This window comes from Limulus polyphemus, unplaced genomic scaffold (genome assembly GCF_000517525.1).
Source record: "Limulus polyphemus unplaced genomic scaffold, Limulus_polyphemus-2.1.2 Scaffold2164, whole genome shotgun sequence".
NCBI classification, from domain to species: domain Eukaryota; kingdom Metazoa; phylum Arthropoda; class Merostomata; order Xiphosura; family Limulidae; genus Limulus; species Limulus polyphemus.
The window spans coordinates 187,541-197,818 of NW_013667774.1; the positions used below are offsets into that span (position 1 = coordinate 187,541).

A 10,278-nucleotide genomic window follows, 5' to 3' on the forward strand; every position below is an offset into this window, starting at 1 on the left:
GAATGGAGATTGGTTAATGGCTGCAGGATTACTGATAATCTGACTTCGAGAGGAACTGGAGATTGGTTAATGGCTGCAGGATTACTGATAATCTGACTTCGAGAGGAATGGAGATTGGTTAATGGCTGCAGGATTACTGATAATCTGACTTCGAGAGGAATGGAGATTGGTTAATGGCTGCAGGATTACTGATAATCTGATTTCAAGAAGACTGGAGATTGGTTAATGGCTGCAGGATTATTGATAATCTGATTTCAAGAAGACTGGAGATTGGTTAATGGCTGCAGGATTAATAATAATCTGATTTCATAAAGACTGGAGATTGGTTAATGGCTGCAGAATTATTGATAATTTGATTTTAAGAATACTGTGGATCAGTTAATGCTTGAAGGATTATTGATAACCTGATTTCAGGAAAACTGGAGATTGTTTTATGGCTACAAGATTATTAATGATCTTATTTCAAGAAGACCAGAGATTATTGCATTTAATGGTGTCTCACTTCGTAATTCAAAGCTGCAACTTGCTGTATTTGTCATGCTTTTTATACAAACTATTTAATCTATGTTCAAGCTCTATAGTTCTGGAACCAAGTTATCAACGTCTCCTCAGTTAAAGTGATGTTGTATTCATAAAACAATAAGTCATGCTATATCTGAGAAGAAAAATAATGAACTCGTCAGAGAACATTATATTTTCAAACTATAATGTAAATGAACGTAGCACAAAACTAGCAGCTAGTTACCACTTAAACACAAGATCAATACTGTTTTAATTAGTAAACTTAACACATGGTTCAGCTGAGATTACAGTAAAAATTTGAGTTTTCTACTTAGATATTCAAGTTTTATTTGTTTATCATCCATGTACTTTGTAAGATCCTGCTTCGAGTTTAAAACTGTTTTTAAAGCCTCTATTATTAATTCAATATTTTTTTGTCATTTAGTCGGAAGTTTATCGTAGCGTGACCTTAATGTTTGAATGTTTCTCTCAAGTTTAAGAAAAACAACTTGAGCATTATATAATAGGTCCCTTGTCGCCTTTAGATTTTATATTGTGTGTGTGTGTTATGTTAAATAATAGAGACACAAAATTACACAAGTGAAAACTTTTTACTTATGTTTTGATGAAATTAGGCCTACCAGTGAACGTTGGTTACGCTAACTGTTGAAACTGAAAAAATAAAACGTTTTTATTACAGTCAAGTGGACTGGACTTGGCATTATTTATTTTTTTTACCGAATAATCCAAATAGACAATAGACATCAGTACACCACTATGTGAAGATAGAAACGAAAACTGAACTGACGTTTAGAGTGTTTAGAGAGCTTTAGATGTATACAATTGAAGTAAGGAATCACCTTTTAGAAAAGCATACAATTAATATTCGCCTGTCTACACGTATATGTTATGTAATACGACAATTGTTGATTGAAAGATAACACATGTAAAAACTAATTGTAATTTGCTCTTTTTGCATATGTATTACTGACGTATTAATGCTAATATCTTAGATAACGTGTATTACTGACGGATTAATGCTAATACCTTAGCACAAACCTTGTAGCTGTCAAAAGGCTTTCGGTGTATACTTCGAATCTACTCCGCCTGTTCGTGCCATGCGAGTGTCAGCTATTATACTGGCATCGAATGTAGTCAACTGCAGAATACATGCAACTTTGGAATAGTTCTGTTCGAGAGGTTTATGATACTTCTGCACGAGAAAGTAATGAATGCAGAAAAGACTTAACATACTCATGTATTGAACCACTTCAATCGCTCTGTTTCCTTTTGAAATGTGGAGTATAAATATATATCAACCTTTTCCCACAAAAGATATGACTGTTTGTCAGTTAGAGCATCACTTCGTATATTACAGAGTAGTGAAGGGCAAATAAAGTACGATGTGGTCAGTATATACATCGTACTTTATTTGCCCTTTACTACTCTGTAGGTCAGTATATACATCGTACTTTATGTGCCCTTCACTACTCTGTGGGTCAGTATATACATCGTACTTTATTTGCCCTTCACTACTCTGTAGGTCAGTATATACATCGTACTTTATTTGCCCTTCACTACTCTGTAGGTCAGTATATACATCGTACTTTATTTGCCCTTCACTAGTCTGTAGGTCAGTATATACATCGTATTTTATTTGTTCTTCACTACTCTGTAGGACAGTATATACATCGTACTTTATTTGCCCTTCACTACTCTGTAGGTCAGTATATACATCGTACTTTATGTGCCCTTCACTACACTGTAGGTCAGTATATACATCGTACTTTATTTGCCCTTCACTACTCTGTAGGTCAGTATATACTGGTTTATGTGTTGGAGGTGTAACAATGAATAATACTGGTTTATGTATAACAAATAATGCCATAAAATCCAACTGTAGCCCATACGAAGACTACAGAGATGTCTATGAAATATCTTCCTTAGAAAGTGTGTGTGTGTGCACCCTTCAAATGTAATTTGATGAATTCTAACATTAATACTCAACATGGTTTAGCAATATACGAAGTTATGTAGCTCATAATACGTAGCTTGACATTCTCTATTTTATATCTTCAGTGTTCCCATGCAGTGTACAAGGTCTACATGCTAATTTTATACATTTTGTATAAGGGTGGAGGCTTGATATGTTGTACGTAATATAGGTTATGAAACACGAAACTAGAATCGCTATTAGAATAACTTACGTTTATCAAGAGACTTCTGTTATTGTTTCAGTACACGAGAACGCACGTGCTAAATAAGGTAAAGTTCCCATATCGATCACATCTATAATTATGATAAAATATTGATAGAAATATTCAAACGTGACACATATATTAATGATACAAGGCGTATCATGGGTTGAACTCTTCAAATCGTTCAAAAGTACACAAATATTGCTGGAATAATTTCACTGAATTTAATTTCCGCCTCTCTGCCATGTCAGCGGCACGCTTTCGAGCTTAGCTTCACTAAAATTCGTAGTTGCGTGTAAAATAATAGGATGTAGAGTATTACACGTGAAGAACCATTTTTTGGGGAATGTGTAGTCCCTTTTTAGTTTATCTTGATATTTAACTTGAAATACAGCTGAAACAACACCGACTGAAGATATTAACTTGAAACACATGGAAACAACACCTACTGAAGATATAGACATCAAATACAGCGGAAACAACACCAAGTAAATATATTAACTTCAAATACAGCGGAAAAAAACACCTACATATACTTCATATACAGTGGAAACAACACCTACTGAATATATTGATTTTAAATACAGCGGAAACAACACCAAGTAAATATATTAACTTGAAACACATGGAAACAACACCTACTGAAGATATAGACATCAAATACAGCGAAAAAAACCTACTAAAGATACTGACTTCATATACAGTGGAAACAACACCTACTGAATATACTGATTTTAAATACAGCGGAAACAACACCAAGTAAATATATTAACTTTAAGTACAGCGGAAAAAGCACCTACTAAAGATACTGACATAAAATACAGCGAAAACAACACCTAATGAGGATATTGACATCAAAGACAGCGGAATAAAACACCTTCTAAAGATACTGACTTCATATACAGCGAAAACAACACCTAATGAAGATCAAATTCGATGACGAGGAACCCACTTTGAGAGTAATAATGGCTGGAGACGGCTTGAATGGGTAATGAAGATATTGACATCAAATACAGCTGAAACAAACACCTACTAAATATACTGACTACATATACAGTGGAATCGACACCTACTGAAGATATTAACTTGAAATACAAAGGAAACAACACCTACTGAAAATATTGATTTGAAATAACACCTAGTGAACATATTGCTTTAAAATACAACGGAAAAAACACCTACTGAAGATATTGACATAAAACACAGCGAAAACAACACCTAGTGAAGATATTGATTTCAAATACAGCGGAAAAAACACCTACTGAAGATATTGACATAAAACACAGCGAAAACAACACCTAGTGAAGATATTGATTTCAAATACAGCGGAAAAAACACCTAGTGAACATATTGATTTCAAATACAACGGAAAAAACACCTACTGAAGATATTGACATAAAACACAGCGAAAACAACACCTAGTGAAGATATTGATATTTGAATAATCAATATTGTAATGTGTAGTGGGATGATCAAAGAGAATCTTCATTGTTAAATTTGAACCAAGCTGTCTGAGTGGTAAGACAAACCACTTAGTTTAATTGCGAATAAATAATAAAGTACTTTATGAATTAATTATAATTATAATGCAAGCTAATGATCAGATTTTAGAAAAACAACCATCATGTGTAAACGATTTTTTTCTAATAGATATCAAATGATACAAATTTGTAATATCAAATCCTTCAATTATTTACTTTTACTCAATAAAAAAAAAAAATGTGTATTTAATAAGTCGTCAAGCAATACTTATTTAAAGTCATTAACGACATGCTAGAAAGTGTTTTAATCTTGTCAGACACATAAAGATAGAGATATAACTATCACCTTATCAGAGCCCGGCATGACCAGGTGGTTAGGGCACTCGATTCGTAATCTGCGGGTCGAGGGTTCGAATCCCCGTCCCACCAAACATGCTCGCCCTTTCAGCCGTGGGGGCGGTCAATCCCACTATTCGTTGATAAAAGAGTAGCCCAAGAGTTGGCGGTGGGTGGTGTTGACTAGCTGCCTTCTCTCTAGTCTTACACTGCTAAATTAGGGACGGCTAGCGCAGATAGCCCTCGTGTAGCTTTGCGCGAAATTCAAAACAAACAAACAAAGCTTATCAGAAGATCGAGAACAATGCTCGTTTATGTGACAAATATTTGTGTTTATCATTATGTTGCTTGTGATGAAATCCTCACAAAGTATCTCCTCAGTCGGAACAATTTTCATTAACAGAATTTAAAATAAAACAGGAGTGTGAATAACTGAATGTGAAAGTACAGTAAATTTAATCAAATAAAGGCAAGTAATAAAACCAAATCCTGTTTCAACGCTGGATTGAATTTCTTATGAAGACTCTATCCTTATAATGATTACCAATCACATTTAGTCTTATTGTGAAATTCTACTGACTTATAAATATTTAACCCAAAGAAACGTATTTTCTATTTCTTTATTTTGCTTCTCGAATATGTCTTCTTTTTAAACATGAAAGAGATTTCTAGCTTCTAATGGGATGATTGAATTTCAAACATGAACTCTTTGCTCAGACGTACGTACTTCCAAAACAAAGCATTTAAATTCAATATATATATTATTTGAGTGTGTTCATTCATTCTTAACAAGATTTAATAAATCTTGAACAACTTTTTCTTTACCTTGTCATGTTTGTTTTAGTTTCTAAACTCCTATATGTCATGCCTCGGAGGCACAACAAGAACAAAAATGGGATTTTTGCTATCTAAAAGCATCCATTTACGTATTTAGATCATCACTACGCTGTTTCTTCTTCATCTACGTTCCTAGCCGAACTTATGCCCAAAAAGCAGCATTGACACATTGAAATGTCTGTGTTATCGTATTTTCTTGTTACGTCTTGCTTAGCAACTGGAAGAAGACGTGTTGATTTGATATGGTCACTATCTTGATGATGTAGAAGTTCCCTGAAAAAGAACACTGACATAGACACATGTATATGTCTCCCTCTAAACCACTGACATAAATGCATTTATATGTCTCTCTTTAGACCACTGCCATAGACACATGTATATTTCACCCTCTAGACCACTGACATAGACACATGTATATGTCACCCTCTAGACCATTGACAAAAAATGCATTTATATATCTCTCTTTAGACCACTGCCATAGACAGATGTATATGTCACCCTCTAAACCACTGACATAAATTCATTTATATGTCTCTCTTTAGACCACTGCCATAGACACATGTATATGTCACCCTCTAGACCACTGACATAGACACGTGTATATGTCACCCTCTAGACCATTGACAAAAATGCATTTATATATCTCTCTTTAGACCACTGCCATAGACAGATGTATATGTCACCCTCTAGACCACTACCATAGACACATGTATATGTCTCCCTTTAGACTACTGACATAGACACATTTATATGTCACTCTCTAGACCACTACCATAGACACATGTATATGTCACCCTCTAGACCACTGCCATAGACACATGCATATGTATCTTCTAGAAGACTGCCATGAGCACATAATGGCCCCTCTAGAGTATTGCCTCAGGCACATACATGTATGTTCCCATCTACAACGCTGCCACCAATAAACATATGTTCTTTTCCACGGCACTTTCATGGGTACACATATGTCCCCTTCTAGAGCACTACCATGGGTGCACATATATCCCCTTCTAGAGCACTGGCCATGAGTACATATATTTCTAGGGCACTGTCCTGTCAAATATATAAAGGACACACAGTATAAAGTTAGGATAAATATATAGGACACACACTATAACATTAGGACAAATATATAGGACACAGTATAACATTAGGACACATATATAGGCCACACAGTATAACATTAGGGTAAATATATAGGACACACAGTATAACATTAGGGTAAATATATAGGACACACAGTATAACATTAGGGTAAATATATAGGACACACAGTATAACGTTAGGGTAAATATCTAGGACACACAGTATAACATTAGGGTAAATATATAGGACACACAGTATAAAATTAGGGTAAATATATAGGAAAACTTCTACAATGAAATTAATATTTGTGACTTTGGGAAACAAAGACTTAAAATTTTTCAGAAATTACCTGAAGTTGGATTGCAAGTCTATCTCAAAACTGGCCCTATTTTGTGAAATGACTAGAAGGTTATCGTAACCTATAATCCTCCTTCTAAAGTGCTCTGATAAGGATTGGAAGGTTAACAGAGTCTGAAAAACTCCTCCTAAGTTCCTTTGATGAAGACAGTATGTTAACATTGTGATTAACCAGTTTAATTTAAAACGATGAAAATATAATAAATCAAATATACAAGACTTAGTTCAACTTAGTCTACTCATGTCCTTAATGGACTTCGTTTTAACACACTTATTTTCAGGTTTCAGTAAAAAGGTCAGTAACCAGACGTGCATAACTTGGAAGTTTCTCGTATGAAAATGTTTTTGTTAGATGTCAATGTACTGAGATACTCGTATCATTGGGATATTTCTCTGTAAGTTGTTTTTTTTAGTTATATCGCGTCTAAATTTGTTATGCGAACCACGACAACAAGTTTATAACACTCGTTACGCTCTACAGTATAACAAGTAGCCTAACATGAACATACAAACCACAACAAGTTTACAACACTCGTTACGCTCTACAGTATAACAAGTAGCCTAACATGGACATACAAACCACAACAAGATTACAACACTCGTTATTCTCTACAATATAACAAGTTGCCTAACATGAACATATAAACCACAACAAGATAACAACACTCATTACGCTCTACAGTATAACAAGTAGCTTCTTGTTGTGGTTTGTATGTCTTTGTTAGGTTACTTGTTATACTGTAGAGCGTAACGAGTGTTGTAAACTTGTTATGGTTTGTATGTTCATGTTATTACAACACTCGTTACGCTCTACAATATAACAAGTAGCCTAACATGGACATACAAACCACAACAAGTTTACAATACTCGTTACGCTCTACAGTATAACAAGTAGCCTAACATGAACATACAAACCACAACAAGATAACAACACTCATTACTCTTTACAGTATAACAAGTAGCCTAACATGAACATACAAACCACAACAAGTTTACAACACTCGTTACTCTGTACAGTATAACAAGTAGCCTAACATGAACATACAAACCACAACAAGTTTACAACACTCGTTACGCTCTACACTGTAGAGTCTACGGTATAACAAGTAGCCTAACATGGACATACAAACCACAACAAGTTTATAACAATCGTTACGCTCTACACTGTAAAGTCTACGGTATAACAAGTAGCCTAACATGGACATACAAACCACAACAAGTTTACAACAATCGTTACGCTCTACACTGTAGAGCCTACGGTATAACAAGTAGCCTAACATGAACATACAAACCACAACAAGATAACAACACTCGTTACGCTCTACACTGTAGAGTCTACGGTATAAAAAGTAGCCTAACATGGACATACAAACCACAACAAGTTTACAACACTCGTTACGCTCTACATTATAACAAATAGCCTGACATGGACATACAAACCACGACAACGAGGTTACAACATACGTTTCATCGGTCTACATTATAACAGGTAATCTGACCTGGACTTATACTTTAGTACATACTATATAAATATTTCACTTATTCTCATTTAAATTTCATATCTGTAGGCAAAAAAATGAAGTAGGTGTAAATTTTCAAACCGATAAATCTGTACCCCCTTGGACAAATCATTTTAATAAATCTTAGTACAAAAAATTAAACATTTCCAATTTACAAAACTGACTCACTCCTGTTGACAGCAGAGTAAAGCGTGTTATATCTGAATCAGTACTTTGTGGAACATGCTTAAGTCTCTACCTACATCCAGCAAAAAACGATGCTAAAAAAAGCCACAGTTCCATTTTATCTTTTTCTTTTACTGAGTTCTAAGTTTCAGCTTAGCCTGTTTATTCCTCAAACTGGATTTCGTGGGTGATTAATGTGGTGAGGAAAGTTTTTGAAGATAAGTCTATTTTATTTTAGAAGAATTTATCTTCCCTTCTTGATGATTTTAATACTTGAAATTATTTTACTTTTCCGGTGAAAAAGTCGTGATCCGAATAATTTTTTAGTTCTTTTTTTTTTCTTTACAAAAAAAAACTTTTTTACACACACTTTACTAGATGTTATGCGTTTTACCACAAATTTTCCAGTTTGTTAATCATATTATTCATTTCGATAGGACTCCTTTTAGTTAGAACCAGCAAGAAGTTTGAAATAATTTAGTATCGAGTTAATACGCCTCTCGTGTCAAGTTTTGGAACTAACGCGCCAGGAATTGCAGAAATAATTTTTTTTGTAAATTTAAGGTCGAAGAAATTATTTTCGTATTTGGATTGTTTGGTGAACCCTCATTTATCTCTGTATATTGAAATATGAGGGTTTTGTTATCACCCTTAAGTTAATAACCGATGCCAATATACAGACCGCCCTCTATGATCTAACTGATTGTTAGAAATAAGATGGAGTTCGTGCTTCACCGTTTAGTTTTTAAAGTAATGAACATGGCACAGAATTAAATTCATTTTACTACTAAAGTCAAATGTAAGATGTCAAGTATTTAAAACCTACGTACTTTGTTCTTGATGTGTGTTTCACGATGAAGATATTTTCTGTTTACGGAGGTAAAAAAGGGACATTTTTGGTGTTAGTCTTAGTTACGACTAAAATATACTTCCCTTTCTATTCTAGTTCTACTTGTGCAAAACATAAAGCAACATTGGTTTATAACTTTCTAAATTAGTTTGTTTGATTCGTCTGCATGGACTGGGATATAGTCGTTTTGAGTACTGTTACATCACCAGATTATTTACCGAGATTTTGAATGGAGATCTGTGTTTGAGCTATAGCTGTGTGTTTAATTTGTTTATTCAACATGATAAAATACTCATTATGTATACTTGGTTTATCGTGTCTTAATGACTCTAATGTAATTGTTTATGGTGTGTAATGAGTTATTTGTTTTCCCTTACAGAAACCAAAGTGTCTGTATCCATCTATCCGGCCATCTATCTTTCCCTCCGATGACTTCGCTGAAGTTAGTTTCAAACTGTTTGCGTGTTATTGTTGTGTTAGTGTCTTCTTTCTGTGATTGACACAAGTCTGTACAACTAGGGTTAACTGATTACCAGATGATTTGGTTAGGAAGCTTAAACCCTGATTAAATTACATGGATTACAGGTCTAATTAGATATCGTGCGTGTTACAGTTGTGTTGGTGTCTTCTTTCTGTGATTGTCACAAGTCTGTACTAGCTAAGGTTAACCGATGATCAGCTGAAACGCATCAGGTTAAATCAGCAGTGCAGCAGTATCACCCTATATAATCTACCATACATACGAGAAATGGGTCGAGTCAAAAGTGCAGCATTATCCCCCTGTATAATCCACCATATATATGAAAAAGGGGTCGAGTCAGAAGTGCAGCAGTATCCCCCTGTATAATCTATCTTACATACGAGAAATGGGTCGAGTCAGAAGTGCAGTATTATCTCCTTGTATAATCTACCTTACATACGAGAAATAGGTCGAGTCAAAATTTCAG

General features: G+C 34.5%; 1 long non-coding RNA gene across 1 annotated transcript in view; it reads left to right on the forward strand.

Moving 5' to 3' along the window:
• The window catches only part of LOC111087448, a 76,503-nt gene extending 66,627 nt beyond the window's left edge, over positions 1 to 9,876 (forward strand). The window contains exon 3 of the long non-coding RNA XR_002612133.1: positions 9,711 to 9,876. This is a non-coding gene — a long non-coding RNA (uncharacterized LOC111087448). The remainder of the gene's footprint in view (positions 1 to 9,710) is intronic.
• The last annotated feature ends 402 nt before the right edge of the window (positions 9,877 to 10,278 follow it).